The following is a 26288-nucleotide window of genomic DNA, read 5'->3' as shown; positions in this document are numbered from 1 at the left end:
GAATTCGATTTCTGACATGTCTGCTAGTTGTTTATGAATGCGATCTTCAATTACATCTGCCATATCTTTCCCTGGGGGTGGTTGATCTATTCTGGTTATTCATGTTACCAGAGTTTTTCTGCTGATTCCGCCCCATGGTTGTTTTACTCCCGTTGATTTTTCCCCTGGGGTTTAGTTGGGAGCCCGTTCAGGGTTGTGGCCTGAGAGACTGGGGCCCTGTCTGGTTTGGTGGAGGTAAGTGGTTCTGACTTATTTTCAACTGGCTTCTGTTTGACCCCAGTGAAGCACTTGCTCTGGGTTGAAGTCTCAGTTCTCTTAGTCGGCCCTGCCCTGTAAGTTTACCGGGTCTGTGAGTCACCTCAGGAAAATCCTATACTCAGGGGTGGCCTCATTTGGTTGCCCAGGGAGGCAGGGGGTGTGGCTTCAGCCACCTCAGTGAACTGCCGCTCTGATGTGGTTCTCCCCCAGCCTCACTCCTGTGTCCCAGAGTCAGGACCGAGCAGCCGCAGTTCAGGCACTGTCCATGTCCCGACAAATCCCCCAAGAATCTGGACTCCCCGGGGGCAGGCCTCCTGATCCCAGAGTGAGGGTTGGGTGTGGCTCCAGGATCCCAGAGCTGCCGGCAGTGAGCACACTCAGTTCCTCCCAATCTTTAGCTCCACTGTACCGCTGCAGCCCAAGCCTCCAGGTTGCAGAGTGAGGGCCGGGTGGGGGGAGCGGTGGGAACCCAGGGCCGCCGGCAGTGAACACGCTCAGTTCCACTTAGTTCTTTGCCCGGCTGCTTGACAGGCGCTTAGGTCTCCAGATCACAGAGTGAGGGTGGGGGAAGCACTGGGAGCCCAGAGCCGCTGGCAGCAAGCATACTCAGCTCTTCCCAGTCTCTCGCCTGGCTGCACTGCCACAGCTCAAGCCTTCAGGGTTCAGAGTGAGGGCGGAGTGGGGCGAGCAGCTGGAGCCCATAGCCACCAGCAGCGAACAGACTCAGTTCGACCCAGTTCCTTGCCCAGCCACACGGCAGGCGCTTAGGTCTCCAGACCACAGAGCGAGGGTGGGGGGATCGCCGGGAGCCTAGAGCCATCGGTAGCGAGCACACTCAGCTCCTCCCAGTCTCTCTCCTGGCCGCACCGCTGCAGCTCAAGCCTTCAGGCTTCATAGTGAAGGTGGGGTGGGGGGAGCAGCTGGAGCCCAGAGGTGCTGGCAGCGAACAGATTCAGCTCGACCCAGTTCCTTGCCTGGCCACACGGCAGGTGCTCAGGTCTGCAGAGCACCGAGCGAGGGCGGGGGGAGTGCCTGGAGCCCAGAGCTGTCTCAGCGAGCACACTCAGCGCCTCCCAGTGTCTCGTCCGCAATCCTCCTGTTTCTTTCACCCTTCCCAGTAGCTGGGCCTACAGGTGCTGCCACAATGCCCAGGTAATTTGTGCCTTTTTTTTTTTTTTTGCAGTTTTGGGCCGGGGCTTGGTTTGAACCTGCCACCTCTGGCATATGGGGCCAGTGTCCTACTCCTTTGAGCCACAGGTGCTGCCCATTTGTGCCTTGTTTTTATAATTGCCTTTTTATCCAACTGTTCCTGATATGATAAATCACCTGCCACACATCAAATTCTAATTTTGAGTCTTGAGGACCCTCTTAAGGAAGGTGGCAGACAGCTCCCATTAAAAGGGGCTCATAAATAACAGATTTGTTGTGGTGATGTTTAGGACCAGTTGTTTCACCTCCCTCTTACCTTTAATCAGCTTCTGCTTCTTTGGCAATATGCAGATAAAAAATTACCATGTTTTTGAGCAGAGCCCATTATAGAGATTTCCATTGCAGCAGGCAATTTGGTGCTTGCTCCTGTCTGGTGTTATTAACAATGCTATTGCTATTGTTTTGTCAGGTCTAACAAGTCTAGCAAGATCTGGATGGTTGGAGCATTGAATTGGTCACTGGCACTTGCTTGGCAGGTCTCTCCAGAAGAGAATTATCTTTATTGGTAGTGGTCTCACCTTTAGTGAGCTGGCACACCCATCCCCTTTTAGGACTGGCTCTCCCATAGTGTGAGAGTCACACCTCAGTAGCTTCCAGCTGTTCTGAAAGCTACTGGCTGATTGTGGTTTTGTTGTTTCTAATGGGATACTGTCTGAATTTCTTTTTTCTTTTTAGACAGTGTCTCCCTTGGTCACTCTGGTAGAGTGCCATGGAGTCACAGTTCATAGCAACCTCAAACTCTTAGACTCAATTGATTCTCTTGCCTTGGCCTCCCAAGTAGCTGGGACTACCGGCACCCACCACAACAACCAACTATTTTTAGAGATGAGGTCTCGCTCTGGCTCAGGCTGGTCTCGAACTTCTGAGCACAGGCAATCCACCCACCACAGCCTCCCAAGTGCTGGGATTACAGCTATCTGAATTTCTGAATCAGTCAGGAGTTAATAATGTGGTATCTAATAAAACACATGTGTCATCTTATTTGCACAACTGAGAAGGTAGCTCTAGTCTCTCCCTTGAACCACTGAAATACTTGGGACAAGACCCCTACTCTGTCCTGGGCCACAGCGACCCCCAATCAACCGCAAGAGACGACACTTGATGCAATCAGCAAAAGGGTTTTTATTCCAGCATGCTGGGGCTTAGCTCGTGACTCTCTCAGGAGCAGAGGAGTTAAGCCCCGAACAGCAGATTTTAGAAGCTTATAAAGGCAAAAACCACAAAGTAGGCAGGAGTAGCAGACATAGCAGGGGCTTTAACCATAAAGTAGGAAGGGGGAGCAGACATAGCAGGGGCTTTAACCATAAAGTAGGAAGGGGGAGCAGACATAGCAGGGGCTTTCTAGATAAGAAGAACTCTGGTTCATTACTCAACTGTCTTAAGACAAGATTAACAGTTAAACATTTGCTTAACAGTTAAACATTTGCTTAGCCCTTTTATCTGCTTCAGCTCGGGGCTATCTCCTGGAACAGTTACAAAAGGTCACATTCTCATGGTAGGGGGTGAGAGTTGGTCACATTCCTATGGTAGGGGGTGAGAGGTGGTCACATCCTATGGTAGGGGGTGAGAGGTGGTCACATTCTCATGGTAATACTTTCTTTCATTCCCCCATTTGTTTTTTTGGAAAGTTCTAATCATGGAACTTCTGGCTCTATGTATTCATTCTCATGGCTATTGTCCCGGCGGAGAGACTGGTAATGCTGTCTGAGCATTAACACTTGTACAGCACTCACTCTCTCCCGGATGAAGGTGACTATATGGTTAAAAATGTGGGGCCCAAAGGTAAGAATTAGAAGCAGTATAATAAGGGAGCCTATCAAACTGGAAACGAGAGTGGTGAACCAAGGGGATCGGCTGTACCAACTTTCAAACCACCCTTGATGGGCCTCCCGGTCTCTTTGTCTTTTTTCTAGTCTCTCCCTGAGTTTAGACATGGAGTCTTTTACCATACCAGAGTGATCTACATAGAAACAGCATTCTTCTCTTAGTGCAGCGCATAACCCTCCATCTTTTAGGAACAGGAGATCGAGTCCCCGTCTATTCTGCAATACTACTTCAGATAATGATGTTAGTGACTCTTCTAGTTTTGTGATCGATTGTTCTATGGCTTTTAGGTCCTCATCTATGGCTGCTCGCAGTTCTTCAAGATACTGTGGGGTCTGGACAAGCGCAGCCGTTCCTGTTCCTACTCTGGCCACCACCCCTATACCCATCAGGACAGCTAGGGTAATAGAGACTGGTTCCCTCTTCTGTCTGCGGGGTCTGAGATCGAATTCTGCCTCGAAGGAACTCGCCTCGTGGTAGATAACTCTAGGTATTAACTGTACGAGGATACAGTAGTCTGCAGTGGAGTTAAACACTGATGAGGAAATGCACGGGGTTAGTCCGGTGCTCAAAGCCCACCATCCTCCTTTAGGGGGCACTAGATAATAATTAGTAGTGTTTGTCGGGCTTTTAATGGTCTGATTACACAGATGCTGGCGAATTTTGTGGATCGTGCCTAGGCAAATGCCTCGCCCAGAGACTGCTGTAAGGGTGATCTTGGATCCCCAGTCACAGGAATTATGGGAGGTGGTATTTTGGAAGATACCTGAGAAGGCGATCCCTTCATAATAGGGCGGGCCTGAGGCTAGACACAACCAGCAAGATTTGGTAAGATTAGGGTTGGAAGTATTGAGGACATTGAAAGCCCCCTGTATTAAGTTAAGAAGTCTCTGCCCGGTGCTTGGAGTCTCCGGGGATGTTACCTGGGGAGACAGTTTCGCAGGCGACGGGGCTGTGCTGGCCTCAGTTAATTGGGTGCTCCCCGGGGTCTGGGGCACACGGGGGGAAATAGGCGGCCTGGCTGGCGGCTGCTGTCCTGAGAGTACGATATTGGGTCCTATCTGGACAGCGATGGGGGTCTCTATTTTTAATTTGATGAAGAAGGTAAATCCTTTATCCCACCCTGACATACAGAAACGGAATCCCCATGTTCTTCCTTTTATCCAATCTCGGGCTTGTTTCCCCCTCTCTGTGAAGGAACTATTTAGGGGGTTTGACCCTGCCCCGGTACTGCTCCTCTTTACGGTTATTAAGTCCCAAGAGGAGAAGGGGTGCCAGAAGGCCTGCCCAGTCGTCTCACATCCCCGTTGTTTACAATAGAAATTTTCTACCCCCCCACATCTGTTGGCTTGGCTTCTCGTTCTCCCATCCCGGGGACAGATATAGAACTCCGTTTGTTGCATCCTGTGCTGGGTGGGCGAGTTGCCACAGCCAGGGGCGTCTGCAACATACTGGCCTTGGGATGTGGAGCCTTGGGTAAGCGAGCGCTTTGCTAAATGGTGATCAAGGCTCGATGGAACCTCCTTAAAGGTCTCATCGGAGATATCCCAATTATCTAGTCCTGCTATTAAGGCGCAAATATCTGGGGTGAGGGACGGCCACCAGGTCCAAGGAGGGTCCTCTTTTGTAGTACTCCATACTACATCACCAGTTTGAGAGAGAACCTGCCAGGTTAACCTCTGGGGGGCATGGAGGTTGGGACCGGAGCTACTTATCACCGGGAGTTGTATCAGCAGGAGCAGGTCTACTGCGGCAAATGCGGAGCTTGAGGGGGTTGTCCATCTTTTCCACTTCCCACCCGGAGTCTGGCGGCGGTGCTGGTTTGACATGAGACGCGTGGATCCAGGCTGCGATGCCGTCAACTTTTACTGCGGTCGGGGTTGTGAGCAGTACTAGGTACGGTCCTTTCCACCGTGGTTCAAGGTTGGCTGTCCGGTGGCGCCGGATGTACACCGAATCTCCAACCTGGAACTGGTGAGGTATTTGCAGATCCCCGGGCTTGTAGGCCTCGATCAGCCGGCTCCACACCTCCTTTTGCACAGTTTCAAGGGCTTTTAATCTGGTGTATAGAGATTGAGAGGAGTAAGATTCTGGGGAAGGGAAGTGCTGCATGGCAACGAGCGGGGGGTGAGTTCCATATAGGATTTAAAAGGGGATCAGCTTGAGAGTGCTAGGGGTGTTGCGCACATGGAACAGGGCAAAGGGAAGGAGGACTGTCCAGTCAGTAATGCCAGTCTCTAAGGATAATTTAGTCATGGCCTCTTTTAGGGTTCTATTCATCCTCTCTACCTGCCCTGAGCTTTGGGGCCGATAAGCACAATGTAATTTCCACTCAAGCCCCAGGATTTTGGCTAAACCCTGATTAACCTGGGCAACAAAAGCGGGACTGTTGTCGGATCCAATTACCTTGGGTAGCCCAAATCTTGGAAAAATCTCTTCTAATATTATTTTGGTTACAACTTGAGCAGTCTCCCTTTTTGTAGGAAAAGCCTCGACCCATCCTGAGAAAGTATCTATGAACACCAGCAAGTACTTGTATCCATACTTGGCCGGCTTAATCTCAGTGAAATCTGTTTCCCAGTAGCTTCCAGAGCAATCTCCTCGGAGTCGTTTTCCCTGAGGTAATGTGCTAGGTTGTGTGTTTACTAATTGGCAAGGTCTGCACTCTTTTGCAGCTGCGTTAACGAGCTTACTTAATTCCATAATATAGTATGGGGAGGACTGAACAATAGTTCTTAGATGCTTGGGGCCCAAATGGGTTAATTTATGAAGTTGTCTGAGAAAGGTGATCGCCTGCTCCTCAGGGAGGATGATTTTTCCTTCCGGGGTTTCTCAGATCCCCTCTGGGGATTCTAAGTGGAGGCCTAATCTGTCCATTCTCTCGAGATCCCGCTCCGAATATTTAAAGTGTTTGACAAGGGGGGGTGCTATTTCTTTAAGGCTAGGCCTTAAAGTGTTTTCATATAGCGGCAGGATGTTGAGCCTTTGAGCTGCTCGCTTAGCTTCTCGGTTGGCTCTTTGGTTTCCCTCGGCAACTCTGGACCCCCCTTTCTGATGTCCAGGGCAGTGGATAATGGCCACTTTCTTAGGGAGGTGAATAGCCTCCAGTAGACTTAGGATTTCTTCCTTGTGTTTAATTTCTTTTCCTGCTGAAGTCAGCAGTCCTCGCTGCCTGTAAATGGCCCCATGAACATGGGCTGTAGCAAAAGCATACCTGCTATCGGTGTATATGTTAACCTTTTTTCCTTCTGCCAAACGTAAGGCCTGGGTCAAGGCGACCAGCTCGGCCTTCTGGGCCGACGTCCCTTCAGGCAGACTACTTGCCCAGATGGTCTGCTTATCGTCCACTACCGCTGCCCCGGCCACCCTTTTACCTTCTATTATGGAGCTGCTCCCATCAGTGAACCAGGTCAGTTGGGCATCCGGCAGGGGCTGATCACAGAGGTCCCTCCGAGTTCCAGTCTCCTCAGCCAGTACTTCTTGGCATGTGTGTAATACATCCTCCTGGACAGAGGTATCAGGTAGTAGGGTAGCCGGGTTGAGGATGACAGGCGGGCCAAACTGGACTCTGTCTCCATTTAATAGGAGACTCTGGTAGTGTGTCATGTGGGCATTGGACAGCCACCAATCAGGGGGCTGTCTGATGATGCTTTCTAAAGCATGGGGGGCAATGACTGTCAACTTCTGCCCCATAGTCAATTTGTCTGCATCTTTTACCAGTACCGCTACTGCTGCGACAGACCTCAGACAGGCTGGCCAACCACCAACGACAGGGTCCAATTTCTTGGAGAGGTATGCTACCGGTCTTTTCCATGGCCCTAAAGGCTGCATCAGCACCCCTTGGGCCACTCCTCTCCTCTCATCTACGTATAGGACAAAGGGCTTTGTTACATCTGGTAGAGCCAGGGCCGGGGCTGATAATAATGCCTTTTTAATGTTGTCAAAGGCCCGCTGTTGGCTGGCACCCCACTCGAAGGGAGTGCCTTCCTTGGTCAAAGGGTAGAGGGGAGCTGCCAGAGTAGCAAACCCCGGTATCCATAAGCGGCAGAACCCCGCAGTCCCTAAGAATTCTCGCACCTGGCGGGGCGAGCAGGGAACTGGAATCTGAGTCACAGTATGCTTCCTGGCTTCTGTTAACCATCTCTGCCCTCCTGTTAGGGTGTAACCCAGGTACGTTACCTCTTTCTGGCAGATCTGGGCTTTCTTGGCGGAGGCTCGATATCCTAAGCGGGCTAGTTCTTCCAGCAACAGTTCTGTGCCCCGATGGCACTCTTCTTTTATTGTTCCAGCTAGTAGTAAGTCATCTACATATTGTAGGAGCGTTATCTGAGGGTGGCTGGCGCGAAAGTGAGCTAGGTCTTGGTGGAGGGCTTCATCAAAGATGGTTGGGGAGTTCTTGAACCCCTGTGGAAGTCAGGTCCATGTCAATTGCCCCGTTGTTCCAGAGTCTGGGTCTCTCCATTCAAATGCGAAGATGTTCTGGCTAGAGGAGTGTAGTTGGAGGCAGAAGAAGGCATCCTTCAAATCCAGGACGGTGTAACAGATATGGTTTGGAGGGAGAGAGTTTAGCAGATTATAAGGGTTAGGCACGGTGGGGTGGATGTCTTGCGCCCGCTTGTTTACTTCTCTCAAGTCCTGCACAGGGCGATAGTCTCCTGTGCCGGGTTTCTTGACGGGTAATAAGGGGGTGTTCCATGGTGACTGGCATTTTACTAGTATGCCCAGCTGTAGGAGATGCTGAATGTGAGGCCTAATTCCTCCCGAGCTTCCTTAGTCATAGGATACTGGCGCACTGCCACAGGAGTGGAAGTAGCTTTGAGTTCTATGACTATAGGCGGCCTTTCTGCGGCCAGTCCCATTCCAGCAGTTTCAGCCCGTGCCCCGGGATATTTTTCTAGCCAGTCATATACGAGACTAGTCCCTTTCTCCCGCTGCTTTTCAAAGAGTCTATGTTCATCCTCCAAACGCATGGTCAGGGCTATTACTCTCTTATTTTGGGTTACCTCTGGGCCATCAGGAGTGAAAGTGATTTGGGCTTCCATTTTGGTGAGTAAATCTCTCCCGAGGAGGGGCGCAGGGCACTCAGGGATAATTAAGAACGAGTGGGTTACCAGTCCCACTCCCAGATCTACTGATCTTCGGGTAGTCCATGAGTACTGCTGATGCCCTGTGGCCCCTACAACCCAGGATTTTTTCATGGAGACAGGTCCTGATGGTTCGAGTAGGACTGAGCGTTGAGCTCCGGTGTCTACTAGGAACTCAACTGGCTTCCCCTCCACCTTAAGTATTACCCTAGGCTCGGGGAGGGGTTCCGAGCCCCGTCCTCGCTAATCTTCTTCTTCCTCTAAGGCCAGTACTTTCTTGGAGAGTTCTTTCTTCTTTTTTTTAGGACATTCCCTGGTCCAGTGCCCCTTTTCCTTACAGTAGGCACATTGATCTTTATCTAATGGGAAGCGGTTGCCCAGGCTACCTGACTTCTTAGTTCTACCTTGGGTTTGTTCCTGGCTCTTCTCCCCTACTACTGCGGCCAAAATCCGTGTTAAGTTTTTCTTCTGTCTTCGGTCTCTGTTATTTTCCCTTTCCTCTCTCTCTTTCTCCTTTCTCTGCTCTTTTTCTTCCTCAGTTTCTCTTTTATGGTATACTTTCTCAGCTTCCTTAACTAAATCCTGCAAGGTATAGTCCTGCAATCCTTCAATCCTCTGCAGCTTTCTTTTAATGTCTACAGCTGACTGCCGATTGAAAGTCATAGCCACGGAAGCCCTCTGTCCTTCAGAGGCAGGGTCAAATGGGGTGTAACGCCTAAAAGCTTCCATCAGACGCTCAAGAAACACGGAGGGGGGTTCCGTGGCCCCCTGTATTACGTCTCTTACCTTAGCCAAATTAGTGGGGCATCTTGCCGCCCCACGGAGGCCAGCCACTAGAGCCTGGCAATAGACTGACAGTTGCTCCCTACCTTCTGCCGTGTTGAAGTCCCAGTCAGGTCTGGAGAGGGGAAAGGCAGCCTCGATGATGTTGGGGAGCTGGGTAGGATGCCCGTCCGCCCCAAGTACATTCTTCCTAGCTTCTAGTAAAATCCTCTCCCTCTCTTCAGTAGTGAAGAGAGTCTGTATGAGCTGCTGGCAGTCATCCCATGTGGGCTGATGAGAGAACATCAGGGACTCTACCAGCCCAGTCAGGCGTTGGGGGTCTTCTGAAAAAGGGGGGTGATTAGTTTTCCAGTTATACAGGTCTGCGGAAGAAAATGGCCAGTACTGGAGGGGCTGGAGAGGAGGTGGTCCCTCATCTGTTGCCACCGGCGGGGGGCCGTATGCCCTCTGGGGTAGGGCAACAGTAGTGTCGGGAGACATTCCTCCCCGGTGGTGACTCCTGGTACCTTGTGAGGGCCCCAGTGAAGGTTCCCCCGGGGGTGCAGAGGGGGCAATCGCCGGATCCGGCGATGCTGGTGCTCCCTGCCCCCTGACAGGAGCCAAGGCGGGAGGGTATGGGGGAGGAGGGGGTGGAGGGTCAAGGAGAAGATGATCAGTCTGGATTTCCGGGTAGATCTTCTTAGGGGGGTCCGAGCTGTCGCCCCCTTGTCTGGGACCGGAAGATTGGACAGCGAGCACCCGAGGATTAGACGGGGGCCTGGATGTGGCAGTCCACGGCCGAACCCAGGGGGGCGGATTCTGCACCAGGTCCTGCCAGACTATGATGTAAGGTTGTTGATCCAGATGGGCTCCCGGTCCTCTCTGAAAAACAATCTCTTTAATAGCAAAAATAAGAGATAAGTCAAAGGTTCCTCCTAAGGGCCACCCAACATTAAAAGTAGGCCACTCCGAGGAGCAGAAAGTCTGCCATGGACCTTTTTTAACCTCTACTGACAGATCACGACCTCTTCTCTTCACTTCAGTCCAATGATCTATAGTTAAACTCAGAGGGGTTGTCACAGTCTGTCCCATCATCAGTGGATATGTCAGAAACACAAATAACAGGAATAACAGAAATATTACAGATACAAGGACCCACCTACCACATTTGGTCCTTCACAAGCCTATAACAGAATCAGACGGGCGCGTTTCCCGTAATTTTTGATCGAACAACCGGACTCGATCAGCGCCCTTACAGCAGAAGACAACCAGGCATCCCTGGTTCTCCTCAATTCCTGGGGCGTACCCCAGGGTTTCAGCCTGTGGTCCTCCGGGCACGTCTACCGACCACTGTCCGGCCACTCTCACGAGGTGCCGAACGGCTGCGAAATTGAAAGCGCGCACACAAAGTCAAACCAAAGGACTGAAGACACAGACTAGACAGTTTTCGGGGTACCCCTTTCTTACCTCCAAGGTCGACTCTGCAGGTGAGGGGTGGTCGTTATCTCCCGGACGAGCCTCCAAATGAAAGACTTGGGACAAGACCCCCACTCTGTCCTGGGCCACAGCGACCCCCAATCAACCGCAAGAGACGACACTTGATGCAATCAGCAAAAGGGTTTTTATTCCAGCATGCTGGGGCTTAGCTCGTGACTCTCTCAGGAGCAGAGGAGTTAAGCCCCGAACAGCAGATTTTAGAAGCTTATAAAGGCAAAAACCACAAAGTAGGCAGGAGTAGCAGACATAGCAGGGGCTTTAACCATAAAGTAGGAAGGGGAAGCAGACATAACAGGGGCTTTCTATATAAGAAGAACTCTGGTTCATTACTCAACTGTCTTAAGACAAGATTAACAGTTAAACATTTGCTTAACAGTTAAACATTTGCTTAGCCCTTTTATCTGCTTCAGCTTGGGGCTATCTCCTGGAACAGTTACAAAAGGTCACATTCTCATGGTAGGGGGTGAGAGGTGGTCACATTCCTATGGTAGGGGGTGAGAGGTGGTCACATTCCTATGGTAGGGGGTGAGAGGTGGTCACATTCTCATGGTAATACTTTCTTTCACCACCATTATTTTCTCTCTCTCTCTCTTTTTTTTTTTTTGAGACAGTGTCTTAATTTGTCATCCTCAGTAGAGTGCTGTGGTGTCATAGCTCACAGCAACCTCAAACTCCTGGGCTCAAGCGATTCTCTTGCCTTTGCCTCCCTAGTACCTGGGACTACAGGTGCCCACCACAACGCTCAGCTATTTTTAGAGATGGGGTCTTGTTCCTGCTCTGGTCTTGAACTCCTGAGCTCAGGCAATGCACCCATCTTGGCCTCCCAAGTGCTGGGATTATAGGCATGAACCACCGTGTCCAGCCTTCACCATTATTTTCTAATGGTGAGAAGTAGAATGTTTTTCTTCTCTTTTCTTTTATTTTCTTTCTTTCTTTCTTTTTTTTTTTTTGAGTCTCACTTTGTCGCCCTTGGTAGAGTGCCCCGGTGTCATAGTTCATAGCAAACTCCAACTCTTGGGCTTAAGTGATCCCCTTGCCTCAGCCTCCCGAGTAGCTGGGACTATAGGTGCCCACCTCAATGCTGGGGTAGTTTTAGAGATGGGGGTCTTGCTCTTGCTCAGGTTGGTCTGGAATCCATGAACTCAGGCAATTCACCCACCTCGGCCTCCCAGAGTACTAGGATTACAGGCTTGAGCCACCCCGCCAGGCCTGGAGAAATGTTAATAGAATGGATACCCAGGGGTGGTGCCTGTGGCTCAGTGGGTAGGGCACTGGTCCCGCATACCAAGGGTGGTGGGATCGAACCTGGCCCCCGCGAAACTGCAACAAAAAAATATCTGGGCGTTGTGGCGGGCGCCTATAGTCCCAGCTACTCGGGAGGCTGAGGCAAGAGAATCACCTAAGCCTAAGAGCTGGAGGTTCTGTGAGCTGTGTGACGCCATGGCACTCTACTGATGGCGATAAAGTGAGCCTCTGTTTCAAAAAAAAAAAAAAAAAAGAATGGATACCCACAGGCTTTACTTCCAAGTGGTTTGTACCTTCTACCTTTGAGAATAACTTTGCTCTCTTTGACAGGTTTAGGAACTTGTGGTTCGTTAAAGGGGCCTGCCAGACTGCAGTTCCCTTTATACTTAACAATGATGTAATATACCAGCTAGTAAAGGCTACAGAATGGAACCACAGAAATTACCACCTCCTAGTCTTGCTTTCTCCAGTGGGTTTCACTGAGGTCTAAAGAAAAAAAAAATTATGACTAGGAGCACCGTTAACTTCCCTGGTTCTTATTTATTCCTTCTGATTGATTGGTATGATCTTATCATTTCAGTGTGATTATTTTAGTATGATTTATTTTATTTTATTTTTTATTAAGTCATATACACATAGATCATGAATACATTTATGCATATGTGGGGTATAATGTGTTGATTTTTTTATACAATCTGACGTGCTTACATCAAACCAATCAACATAGCTTTCGTCTCATTTACTTGATTGTTGTGTTAAGACATTTATGTTCTACACTCGACAGATTTGATTTGTGCCCTTGCAATATGCTCCATAGGTGTGGTCCATGAGATTCCATCTTACAATAGTGATTTAATAGGAATTTTAAAAGTGTAACTATTGTAAGATGGAATCTCATGCTATTTATGGTACCTTTTCTAAAATGGAGTGATCTGGCTTCTAAAACCTAGCTTTAGAGAATAATCATAGGTTCCCTTGTGTAAGTAGGACAAAGAGAATCAGAATTATAGTAATGGAAGGCATTCTAGGAGGTCATGGAGTCAAGCCCTCTGTTTTCCAGGCACCTAAATCAGTGAAGACTGTTGAGAGCTAGAGAAAGAATGGAGTTAGGTTGTTGCCTTGTGGATGTCTTTCACTGATAACTTTCCTTCCTTTTGGGATCATTAGAAATTAGTTTGTTGGGCTTGGCACCCGTAGTACAGTGGTTATAGCACTGGCCACATGCACCGAGGGTGGCAGTTCGAACCTGGCCTGGGCCAGCTAAATAACGAAGACAACTGCAACAAAAAAATAGCTTGGTGTTGTGGCAGCAACTGTAGTCCCAGCTACCCTGTTTCCCTGAAAATAAGACAGTGTCTTATTTTAAGGTGTGCTCCCAAAGATGTACTAGGTCTTATTTTCAGGGGACGTCTTATCTTTCCTGTAAGTAGGTCTTATTTTTGGAGGATGTCTTATTTTCAGGGAAACAGGGTACTTGGGAGGCTGAGGCAAGAGAATCACTTAATCCCAAGAGCTTGAGGTTGCTGTGAGCTGTGATGTCACAACGCTCTACCAATGGTGACATAGTGAGACTCTGTCTCAAAAAAAAAGAAAGAAGATAAAAAAAGAAATTATTTTGTTGGCCTGGCACAGTGGCTCACTCCTGTAATCCTACCACTGTAGAAGCCTGAAGTGAGTGGATTGCTTGAGCTCAGAAGTTTGAGACCAGCTTGAGCAAGAGTGAGACCCCCATCTCTACTAAAAATAGAAAAAAAAAAAAAACAGAAAAAAACTAGCTGGGCATTGTGGTGGGTGCCTGTAGTCCCACCTACTGGGAAGGCTGAGGCAAAGAGGATCCCTTGAGCCCAAGAACTTGAGGCTGCTGTGACCTCTGATGACGCCATGGCACTCGACTGAGGGTGACTGAGTAAGACTGTGTCTTAAAACAAAACAAAAACCAAGCCTTTGGGGATAGCATATAAAAGCAGCCTCACCAAGAAGGCATTGGTGCCCCATCCTGTTTCCTTTTCTACAATAACCATTTAAGAAAGATTAGGATTGTGTCCACCCCACCCCAGGGGAGAGCCCTTACACAGTCCAAGATTAGCATTGTTATTTGTAGTGCCCTTGAGTGTTGTGTTATAGCTTCATTGTGGTTCTACTGGAACTAAGAAAGGGAATAATCTTTAGCTCTGGTCAAATTATATAACATGGTGCCTGGTCCTCACTGGTCCTCATTATTCTTTAAGTATTTTATCCAGATGAATAATAAAAACCTATTTTGTGGTAGATAAATTAAGACATAGAACAGTTAAGTGGCTTATCTAAGGATTAACAGAGACAGTGTTTGGCCTGAGCATGGTGGCTCACACCTGTAATCATAGCACTCTGGGTGGCTGAGATGGATAGATTGCTTGAGCTCTAGAGTTGGAGACCAGCCTGAGCAAGAGCAAGATGCCATCTCTACTAAAAATAGAAAAACTCTCTGGGTGTTGCGTCGAGCACCTGCGGTCCTAGCTACTCTGGAGGCTAAGGAAAGAGGATCACTTGAGCTCAAGAGTTTGAGGTAGCTGTGAGCTAGGGTTCCAGGGCACTCTACCCAGGGTGACAGGGAGACTCTATTTCCAAAAAAAAAAAAAGAAGAAAAACCCCAGAGACAGTGTCCTTGTCAATAATGGGGGCCTGGTCTGCTGCTGCCTTGGTCCATCCCTTTCCAGGCTGTCTTTCTTTCCTCTTGTCCCATGAATATTGTGCAGTATACTGTAAAGAGACTTCCTCCCCCCTTACCAGCTGCTTCTACCTAAATTACGGGAGTGGATAAAGATGCACTTAGAGTGCCATGAAGCAATTCAAGGTATGATGTTTTATCTAGGATTTCTTAGTTATTAAAATTGAAACAAATAGAGAGAATCCCTTTTATGCCTGTTTCATAATAGCTGAGATCGAACAAAGTGATCTGTATGGGGATGTGTGGGGAAGGATAGGTGGTCATGGCATGGGTTTTATGGTTGGCTTAAAAGAAAAGCACAGTAACAGTAATAAGAGGATGTGAATGTAGAGAGTATGTTGTCTTCACCAGTACCGAATCTTTAAATCTGTCTACTGTCCCCAGAAATTTGGCATTGATTACCTTCATGTTGGTTATTATGACACAGCCACAGTATACATTAATGGAGATGTGCTTAGAACTCCTCTGACAGAATATGCAGACATCCTTTTTCTCTAGAAAGCTGGCCTCTTTTTGAATTTCTCACTATCCCCTAGTTAGAGAAGTAATTAGAAACCACAGAATAAATACATAAACAGGGTCTATTACATCCTGGGCCTACACAAGTTGAAGAGGAATAATTTCACATTTGATAGCAAACTATTTGACTTGACTTGTCTTTCTTTTCCCTTTGCTCCTTGTCTGGCTTTGAGTCAGTGTAGCAGCTCTTTGTGATTATAGGGAACCTTGGCCAATGTGGGGGTGGAACCCAGGAATTTTTATTTCTGATCTGACTTTTAAAGTGCTTCTGAAAATAGTATAAATTAAGAAATGCTCACAAGATTAATACTGGACAATATATTAAATATTTTCATGTGAAAATCCATACTTAGTTGCATTCTTTCCTTTTTACATCCCAGGCATGAGATGCTAGCTGACATAGGCCTAGTATTTTTTTTTTTTTAATGTACTGTCTCAGACAAGTTTTTTTCACTTTATAAAATAGCCTTCTATTATCCACTCTCCATATTGGGGCAGGAAAGAGAATATATTTAATAGAGTCTAATAAATAATTTTTTTTTAAGATAGAGTCTCACTATGTCGCCCTCAGTAAAGTGCTGTAGCATCACAGCTCACAGCAACCTCAAACTCGTGGGCTTAAGTAATTCTCTTGCTTCAGCCTCCCAAATTGCTGGGATTATAGGCACCTGCCCCAATCCCGGCTATTTTTTGGTTGTAGTTGACATTGTTGTTTGGCAGGCCCAGGCTGGGTTCAAACTGGCCAGCTCAGGTGCATGTGGCTGTTGCCCTGGCCCCTGAGCTACAGGCACTGAGTCAATAATTTTTAAACTATTATATATAATATAAACATTTCCACTTTAAACATTTTTTTTTTTTTTTTGGCTCTGCGCCTGTGGCTCAAGCGGCTAAGGCGCCAGCCACATACACCTGAGCTGGAGGGTTCACATCCAGCCCGGCCTGCCAAACAACAATGATGGCTACAACCAAAAAATAGCCGGGCGTTGTGGCAGGCACCTGTAGTCCCAGCTACTTGGGAGGCGGAGGCAGGAGAATCGCTTGAGCCCAGGAGTTGGAGGTTGCTGTGAGCTGTGATGCTCTGGCACTCTACCTAGGGCGACAGCTTGAGGCTGTGTCTCAAAAAAAACAACAACAAAAAAAAAACACAAACTTTTTTTTTTTTTTTTGAGACAGAGTCTTACTATGTCACCTTCGGTAGAGTGCCATGGTGTCACAACTCACAGCAACCTCAAACTCTTGGATTGAAGTGATTTTCCTGCCTCAGCCTCCCAAGTAGCTGGGACTACGGGCGCCCACCACAACGCCCAGCTACCTTTTTTTTTTTTGAGACAGGGTCTCAGGCTGTTGCCCTAGGTAGAGTACAATGGTGTCACAGCTCACAGCAACCTCCAACTCTTGGGCTTAAGCGATTTTCTTGCCTCAGCCTCCCAAGTTGCTGGGATTATAAGTGCCCGCCACAACGCCTAGCTTTTTTTTCTTTTTTTGGTTGTAGTTGTCATTGTTGTTTAGCAGGCCCGGGCTGAATTTGAACCCGCCAGCTCCAGTGCATGTGGCTGGCACCTTAGCCTCTTGAGCTACAGGTGCCAAGCCAATGCCCGGCTATTTTTTTTTGTTGTTGCAGTTGTCATTGTTGTCTAGCTGGACCCAGCTGGGTTCGAACCCGCCAGCCTGGGTGTATAGGGCTGGTGCCCTACCCACTGAGCTAGGGTGCCGCATCTACTTCAAACACTTTTTTTTTTTTTAGAGACACTTTGTCACTCTCAGTAGAGTGCTGTAGTGTTATAGCTCACAGCAACCTCAAATTCTTGGGCTTAAGCCATTCTCTTGCCTCAGCCTCCTGAGTAGCTGGGACTACAGGCACCGGCCACAACGCCTGGCTATTTTTTTGTTGCAGTTTGGCCGGGGCTGGGTTTGAACCTGCCACCCTCGGTATATGGGGCTGGCGCACTACTCACTGAGCCACAGGCGCTGTCCTCTCCAGAGATATTGTACTTATGAAGATGCTCCAATGAGTTCATGAAAGTTGGTGTGGCCAGCAGAATGAGCACTGGCTTAGGATTCATAGAACTAGGATTCTAGTCCCAAATCTTTGCTAACCATATAATCTTAAATACAGTTCATCTTATAGAGCAGTGGTTCTCAACCTTCCTGATGCTGAGACCCTTTAATACGGTTCCTCATGTTGTGGTGACCCCCAACCATAAAATTATTTTTGTTGCTACTTTATAACTGTAATTTTGCTACTGTTATGAATTGTAATGTAAATATCTGATATGCAGAATGTCTTAGACGACCCCTGTGAAAGGGTTGTTTGACCCCCAAAGGGATCACGACCCACAGGTTGAGAACTCTGTGTAGAGTCTCAGTTTCCTTCTGTGTGAAACAGGATTAAGAACAACTACCCTGTTCACCTCACAAGATTATTGTAAGAATCAAGTGAGATCATGGAAGTGAAAGTTCTTTCTTATTAAGTGCTGTATGCCTGTAGTGAATGTTGATTAATTGAGACTTAACGCATAGACCAGGCACAGTCGCTTGTGTCTGCAATCTTAGCCCTCTGGACTGCCAAGGTGGGAAGATCACTTAAGCTTAGGAGACCAGCCTGAATAAGATGGAGACCTTGTCTCTACTAAAAATACAAAAAAAAAAAATTAGCTGGATGTGGTTGTGTGTGCTTGTAGTCCCTGCTACTGAGGAGGCTGAGGTAGGAGGAACACTTGAACTCAGGAGTTTGAGGTTGTTTGTGAACTATGATGATGCCATGACACTCCAGCCTACCTGACAGAGAAGAACCTGTCTCAAAAATAAAAATAAAAATAAAAAAGAACATAGTATATATCAAGTAATTTTGTTTCTCTGGTTTTATTTCTTAATTATAAGCCTGTAGGTAAGTTGCTAATTAGAATATTTAATTTAACACATGTAATGATTAGAATCTTGTCACTGCTATCATTGTCTCATAATAGTAATACCACTACACATTTTAAGGCCAGTTTTCTTTTTCTTTTTTTTTTTTTTTGAGACAGAATTTTATTCAGTTTCCCTGGGGTAGAGTACTATGGCATCATAGCTCACAGCAACCTTAAACTTTTGGGCTCAAGTGATCCTCTTGCCTCACCCTCCTGAGTAGCTGGGACTCCAGATGCCTGCCACAACAAGCAGCTAGTTTTTCTATTTTTAGTAGAGGTGGGGGGTCTCACTATGCTCAGGCTGCTCTTGAACTCCTGAGCTCATGCAATCTACCTGCCTTGGCCTCCCAGAGTGTTAGGATTACAGGTGTGAGACACTGTGCCTGACTTAAGGTCAGTTTTCTAATAATCTCAATATGCAGAATAAAACCGGGAGTCTGGTGGTTGGCTTCATAAAAAAGTCTCTAAATAGCTAAAGTGGTTTTCACTGGATACTCCATTCCATGGGAGAGGATGTTGTCCTTTATCAGCTCATCATTGAGATTTGGATGTGGTTTCTACTTCTCAGAAATTTAGAAGCAAAAACTAGGGGTGTGGGCTGGACGCGGTGGCTCATGCCTATAATCCTAGCACTCTGGGAGGCTAAGGCGGTGGATTGCTTGAGCCCATGAGTTCAAGTCAGTCTGAGCAAAAAAGTGAGACCCCCGTCTCTACTAAAAATATTAAAACTGAGGCCAGAGCATCGCTTGAACCTGAGCTGGAGATTGCTGTGAGCTATGATGCCACTTCACTCTACCTAGGGCAACAGATTGAGACTATTTAAAAAGAAAAAAAAAAAAGCTAGGGGTGTGGAGGTGAAGTGGGGAAGAGTCTAGAAATAGAACTTTGATATGGAAAAGAAATACAGTTGAAGTGGGAGTGGAGCCTGAAAATATCTGAAGGAACAGATAAAGGTCTATAAAGCATTGTGCTTTGGTTTTATTTTATGTTGGACTCAGTAGTCCCACATACCTGGATGTTCCTCAACTATATGACAGCCTTAGATTGATAGTGTTACAATGATAAAATTGAGTCATTTAAAAATCATGTAAGCCTGTAGTCCCAGCTACTCGGGAGGCTGAGGCAAGAGAATCGCTTAAGCCCAGGAGTTGGAGGTTGCTGTGAGCTGTGTGAGGCCACGGCACTCTACCGAGGGCAATAAAGTGAAACTCTGTCTCTACAAAAAAAAAAAAAAAAAAATCATGTAAGAAGGTAGGAAATTAAATGTTAGCTTTCAGTTAAAATTGTTAAATTGTAAGAGTTCTCAGTGTTTGAAGGGATAAACTTTATTTAAATTGAAAGGTAAGTCCAATTGCTTGGATTGCTTGAACTGAGGAGTCTGAGACCACCCCTGAGCAAGGGTGAGCCCCCATCTCTACTATAAATAGAAGAAAAAAACTAGCCAGGCATTGTGGCAGGCCCCTGTAGTCCCAACTACTCGGGAGGTAGAGGCAAGAGGATAGCTCAAGCCTGAGAATTTAAGGTTGCTGTGAGCTATGATGTTATAGCACTTTACCAGGGCAACAGAGTGAGACTGTGTCTTGGGAAAAAAAGAAAAAAAAGAGGCTCAGTGCCCGTAGCTCAGTGGTTAGGGCGCCAGCCACATACACCAAGGTAGGTGGGTTCAAACCCGGCCCAGGCCTGCTGAATAGTAACATCTGCAACAAAAAAATAGCTGGGCATTGTGATGGGCGCCTGTTGTCCTGGGTGCTTGGGAGGCTGAGGCAAGAGAATTGCTAAGCCCAAGAGTTTGAGGTTGCTGTGAACTGTGACGTCATGGCACACTACTGAGGGCGACATAGTGAGACTCTGCCTCAAAAAAAAAGAGAGAGTAAACTTTTTCTAATGGCCTCTTATCTGATAATACTTGAAAAGTAGGACATTACTGTATTAGTATTTTATTGCCCATTATACTATAAAAATATTTTTGTTATTTTCCCACTTGGATAGTTTTGTATTGTTTTACCTAATTTATAATATAAAACATTCAGAAGGTATTGTTAAGCCAAATTTGTGGCATCATTTGGAGAGGAGCATATGGTTTGTATCTCTTATCTCTTCTGGCATGTTACCAAGCATGATAAATTGTATAGGGATTTCTTATAGGATCGTTTCTTTTCTTTTTTTTTTTTTTTGTAGTTTTTGGCCGGGGCCGGGTTTGAACTTGCCACCTCCGGTATATGAGGCCAGTGCCCTACTCCTTTGAGCCACAGGCACTGCCCAGGCATCGTTTCATTTTACTTTCATAATGTTCCATTGAGGTATATATTGTTGCTCCCATTTTACAGATGGAAACACTGAGGCTTAAAATGGGGTTAGTGACCATTTCGTTCATGTAAGTGGTAGAACGGTGGATTTAAATCTACGTATTTGACTCTAAAGCTTTTGCTTTTTCCAAGTCTTCCATGTAGGTATCATCATTATGCTTTGTATTTGGAACAATTCTGGAAAAAAGATAGGGCACATAGGCATCATTATCCTTATTTTACCACAAGAATAAATTGGACCAAAAGCCAGTTGACTTTCCCAAAGGATACACAATGACTAAACCCAGGTCTATTGATTTCTGCACCATTAACTATTTTTAAAAACATTTTTTTTTTATTTATTGTTATGGGATGAGATAAGGATCACCAACTCAAATTAGAAGTTCAAAAGGAGTCTTTTATTTACTGCGGGGCTGTCTCAGCAAAGTCTAAGGTAGACTAAGTGAGAGAGCATTGAGGGGTCTGAAGTTGGGGTTTTTCTAGTGAGAGTTGGCAAAGGGACAAACAGGTGGGTTGAAAGTTGGCAAAAGAAACAAAATGCAAGCGCAGGGTCACGATGACCCCTTTTGTAGAAGCAAACCTTGCAATTTAGCAGATTAGCAGATAGGTAACATAAAGGTCACATAAAGCAGATCTGGCAACACATCAAGCAGATCTGGCAATTAGAGAATAAGTAAAACAATTTGTCATAGCACTTAGCTTGTTAACTCTCATCATGACAGTACTTGGCCTATTAGTTTTTAACTTGTTCTGTTCTGGCCCGATCCGGACTGATCCGTTGTGAGGCCACAGGATCCATCTTATGGGGGTGATGAGGCAGCTGGCACCCATGAGGCTGCTTGCACCCATCTCATGGGGGTCATGAGGCAGCTGGCACCCATGAGGCTGCCGGAACCCATCTAATATTTATTTATTTATTTTTAACCAGTTTCATAGCTGAATATTCTATAAAAACTTTACAGATTGTACAGTTTATATATAGTTCAAACTACTGAACAAAAATGTAGGTCCCACAGATGCAAAAACATTATACCAGTCAGTCCAAGGTAAAGGCATTTTTATACACTGTACAGCTCTCCATGTGGCTGGGAAGTGGTCAGTTCTAAGTATAAGCTTCAAAACTGTACAGAAATAAGTTTTTTATTTTATTTTGCTTTTCATACATTCAATGTGATTGCAAGCTCAGAAGCTTAACTTATAATAGGCATATGTAGTATGGAATCAGTACCTGCTCCTGAAAGGAATGCATGTGTCTATTCACACAGGGAACTTTGGGACACCATACTGTACTCAGTATGTTATATAGACATAAAAGTAGAGACCAAGAACATTAAATGTCAAGTATAAGGTAGTTTTTTTCTTTTCTTTGAAAGGAGTTTCCTCATTTAATAGTGTGCCAAAAGAATTTTAACTTATTAAATAAAATATATTCTAAGGGAACCTAAAAATTGCACTTTATAAATATAAAAATATTTTGGTGTAATACATCAATCATATCTGCAAATAGAAAACCAAAACTATATATAAAGTAGTATTTCTCACCCAGCAACAAGAAGAACTTATGTAGTTACTTTTCAAAAGGGTTAGAAAAACTATTTATAACCCAGTAGACCTAATTCACTAATACTGCAAAACAAGCTTTCTTCTAGAGACAGTCGTTCCTTCATGTTAACTGGACCTATTTTAAAATGGGGCAATCAATTGATATCTGAGCATGAATCCTAGAGATAGGTAGGTCTGGTTTAGGGGTCTGCTTGTCAGTGGATTTTTCATCAGAAATACGTATTCTAGGCTTGGCACCTATAACGCAGTGGTTATGGCACCAGCCACATAGATCGAGGGTGGTGGGTTCTAGCCTGGTCCAAGGTTAGCTAAATCAACAATGTCAACTGCAACAAAAAATAGCCAGGCATTGTGGTGGGTGCCTGTAGTCCCAGCTACTTAGAAGGCTGAGGCAAGAAAATCACTTAAGCCCAAGAATTTGAGGTTGCTGTGAGCTGTGATGTCACAACACTCTACTGAGGGCAACATAGTGAGATTCTGTTTCAAAAAAAAAATAAAAGAAATATGTATTTTAAAAGAAAATTCTTACTTCTGATTTAGAATTTTCCATCTGATGTATTTGTACCTTCTTGGAGACAAAGGCAAAGTATCAGATCTTTCCTTAATCTCTATTTGGAGTAGGGACAGTGAGGCTGGCTAATACTTCCTTAGATTCTGTGTATTAGGAGGAAAACAAATATTACTCCAGACCTTTTCGTCATCCAAAAGCAGTAAAACACAGCTGTCTTATACACAGTTCTAGCCAAAGAAAACAAAAACAAGAGCTTCCCAGAGCATTCTGGTGCTCACATTATACTTTTATACTTGTGTGTATATAAGTATAAAACAACGACATTTGGACAAAGAAGCTTTGTAGTTATTTATTTTAAAGTTACAATACTTAAAAACTTCTTGATTAATAGATAGCTTGGATGTTTCCAGTCCTGTTTCCAAGCATGAGTGATGGGTGAACTTGTTTCAGGCTGTGAGGATGAAGTAGGGCAACTCGGAGCCAATTCCATTTTCATTGGCAGGCAGCCCAAACTCATTGATCTTTCTCTGCAAGTACTTTAACATAGATGGAGTCCATCCCCTGGGCAGAGCCCCAGATTTTCTTCAGTACTTCACATTCCCTCTCGTCGGCCTTTTCCAGCTCCATCTTCATGTTACAGTGCACAAGAGCTTTGGGTTCCTCGAGCATAACTGGATTAAACGAGGCAAGCTCCTTAATTCCAACCATGACTTCTTGGGTGAAGGTCCTGGGCCAAAACACCTGCGAGACTAGGCCCTTGCTACACGCCTCCTGTGCAGTCAGCTTCCACCCGCTAAGCTATATTTCATTTGCAGATGCTCCTTCCATAATCTTCGGAAACATAATGGTAGAACAGCCATCTGAAATCTGTCTGAAGGTAGTCTAGGGTGTTTGAAAGCAAGCCTTTTTGTTAGCCCAAATCACATCACAAAGAGGCAATATGGATGCTCCTAGTCCAATGGCTGGGCCCATTGACTGCTACAATAATGGGCTTCTTAAACTGAATGAAAGTATTTATGAAGTTTCTTATAGCGTCCGCCATTTTAGTGCTTTCTTTTTTTCTGTCATCTGTTAAATTCCACATAAAATAAATAAAGTCAAGACCCAACAAAAAACACTGCCAACTGCGCTGAGCAGAACCAGCTTGCTGTTGTCAGCAGCTGCTGTGATCAGAGCACTCTGGACTTCTGTTATTACCTCTGGATATAGAGAGGTATTCTCTGATGATTTTGTGGATAACAAGATGTGGGTGAAGCCATTTTGCTTCCCGATGACAATATCTCTGTATCTGTAGGCACTCTCTGTTTGCCTCACACAGAAGCACAACCGCTTGTCAAAAGGCTGTTGTCAATAAATTTCCTTTTCCTGACTATCACTCCTGTAGCAAATGTCTGTATGTTGGTTGTTCCATTGGCTGTTAATGCATCCATGAATGGAGATGTATCTTTCCCATTCACGCCTAATCTGGTGGCCATGGCTGCAGTTACAGGGCCAGACACCTGAGGGATGGTGGGTATATCCAGGGCCTGCTCCCCATCCTGGCCCACTCTGCACTGGGGCCCAGAAGAGCTCTGACCAGCTTCTCTGTTGTCACCTAAGTGCCACTGTATCTTCTTGACAGGGTCCAATTTCTTGGGGCTCTCTTCTGAAAGACGAGAGCCAGCTTCTCTGCTGTCACCTCGGGTGCCACTGTGTCTTCTCGACAGGGTTCAATTTCTTGGGGTTCTCTTCTGAAAGATGTCCACTGAGGTCCTGTTCTTTTTGTTGTCAAATGATTTTTTTTATTAAATCATAGCTGTGTACATTAATGCAATCATGAGGTACAATGTGCTGGTTTTATATACAATTTGAAATATTTTTATCGAACTGGTTAACATAGCCTTCCTGGCATTTTCTTAGTTATTGTGTTAAGACATTTATATTCTACATTTAGTAAGTTTCACATGTACCCTTGTAAGATGCACTGTAGGTGTGGTCCCACCAATTACCCTCCCTCCATCCATCGTCCCCCCTCCCCTCCCCTCCTTTTCCCCTTTCCCCATATTCTTAGGTTACAATTGGGTTATAGCTTTCATATGAAAGTAATAAATTAGTTTCGTAGTAGGGCTGAGTACATTGGATACTTTTTCTTTCATTCTTGAGATAACTTTGCTAAGAAGAATATGTTCCAGCTCCATCCATGTAAACATGAAAGAGGTAAAGTCTCCATCTTTCTTTAATGCTGTATAATATTCCATGGTGTACATATACCACAATTTATTGGTCCATTCTTGGGTCGATGGGCACTTGGGCATCTTCTATGACTTAGCTATTATGAATTGGGCTACAATAAACATTCTGGTACAAATATCTTTGTTATAATGTGATTTTTGGTCTTCTGGATATATATATACCATGGAATGGCAGGTTTATTTTTAGATCTCTAAGTATTCTCCAAATATCTTTCCGAAAAGACTGTGTTAGTTTGCATTACCACCAGCAATGTAGAAGTGTTCCCTTTTCTCCACATCCACGCCAACATCTCTGGTTTTGGGATTTTGTGATATGGGCTAATTTTCCTGGAGTTAGATGGTATCTCAAAGTAGTTTTGATTTGCATTTCTCTGATGATTAAGGATGATGAGCAGTTTTTCATGTGTCTGTAGGCCGTGTACCTGTCTTCTTCAGAGAAGTTTCTCTTCAAGTCCCTTGCCCAGCCTGAGATGGGATCACTTGTTCTTTACTTGCTAATACATTTGAGTTCTCTGTGGATTCTGGTTGTTAAACCTTTGTCAAAGACATAAGCTGCAAATATCTCCTCCCATTCTGAGGGCTGTCTGCTTGCTTTACTTACTATGTTTTTGGCTGCGCAGAAGCTTTTTAGTTTGATCATGTCCCAGTAGTGTATTTTTGATGCTGCTTCAATTGCCCGGGGGTGGGGGAGGGTGTGTCCTCCTCATAAAATATTCGCCCCTGCTAATTCCTTCAATAGTTTTCCCTGCACTTTCTTCTAGTATTTGTATAGTTTCATGTCTTAAGTTTAAATCTTTAATCCAGTGAGAGTCTATCTTAGTTAAAGGTGAAAGGTGTGGGTCTAGTTTCAGGCTTCTAGAGGTTGCCAGCCAGTTCACCCAGCCCCATTTGTTAAATAGCGAATCTTTTCCCCACTGAATGTTTTTAATTGGCTTGTCAAAGATCAAATAACGGTAAGTAGCTGGGTTCATCTCTTGGTTCTCTATTCTGTTCTATACATCTACCTCTCTTTTTCTGTGCTAGTACCATGTCTTTTGATCACTACCGATTTATAGTGTAGTCTGAGGTCTGGTAGTGTAATTCCTCCTGCTTTGTTTCTATTTCTGAGTAATGTCTTTGCTATTTGAGGTTTTTTCTGATTCCATATAAAATGTATTATTTTTTCGAGATCTTTAAAGTATGACAATGGAGCTTTAATAGGGATTGCATTAAATTTGTATATTGTGTTGGGTAGTATAGACATTTTGACAAAGTTGATACTTCCCAGCCATGAGCATGGTATGTTTTTCCTTACTTTGTTGGTTTAAAGCCTATTGTATCTGCAAATAAAATTGCAACACCTGCTTTTTTCTGCTTTCCATTTGCCTGGAATTTAGATGACCATCCCTTCACCCTGAGTCTATATTTATCTTTTAAGGTAAGCTGAGATTCTTTTTTTTTTTTTTTTAAGATGAGATTCTTGTATGCAGCAGATATCTGGCCTGAGTTTTTGTATTTAGTCATGCAGCCTGTGCCTCTTTAGAGGACAATTTAAGCCATTCGCATTAATTGAGACTATTGATAGGCCTGGTAGGATGTTGAGTATCGAGTTTTTTGAAATACCAGTGGAAATTTTTAATCCTTTCGCTGCTGTGGAAGTTGGAATTTGATGAAAAGTTTCAGA

At 45.5% G+C, this 26288-nt stretch overlaps 1 protein-coding gene and 1 pseudogene across 2 annotated transcripts in view; one reads left to right on the top strand and one right to left on the bottom strand.

Moving 5' to 3' along the window:
* OPHN1 (oligophrenin 1) overlaps positions 1-26288 on the top strand; it is a 721258-nt gene that overhangs the window by 103818 nt on the left and 591152 nt on the right. The gene's annotated exons all lie outside the window — the stretch shown is intronic.
* On the bottom strand, positions 22780-24337 carry LOC128577663 (chromodomain Y-like protein; annotated as a pseudogene).

Source organism: Nycticebus coucang, chromosome X, assembly GCF_027406575.1.
Source record: "Nycticebus coucang isolate mNycCou1 chromosome X, mNycCou1.pri, whole genome shotgun sequence".
NCBI classification, from domain to species: domain Eukaryota; kingdom Metazoa; phylum Chordata; class Mammalia; order Primates; family Lorisidae; genus Nycticebus; species Nycticebus coucang.
The sequence above is the reverse complement of the archived record's forward strand: the minus strand, read 5'-3'. Positions and strand labels throughout refer to the sequence as shown.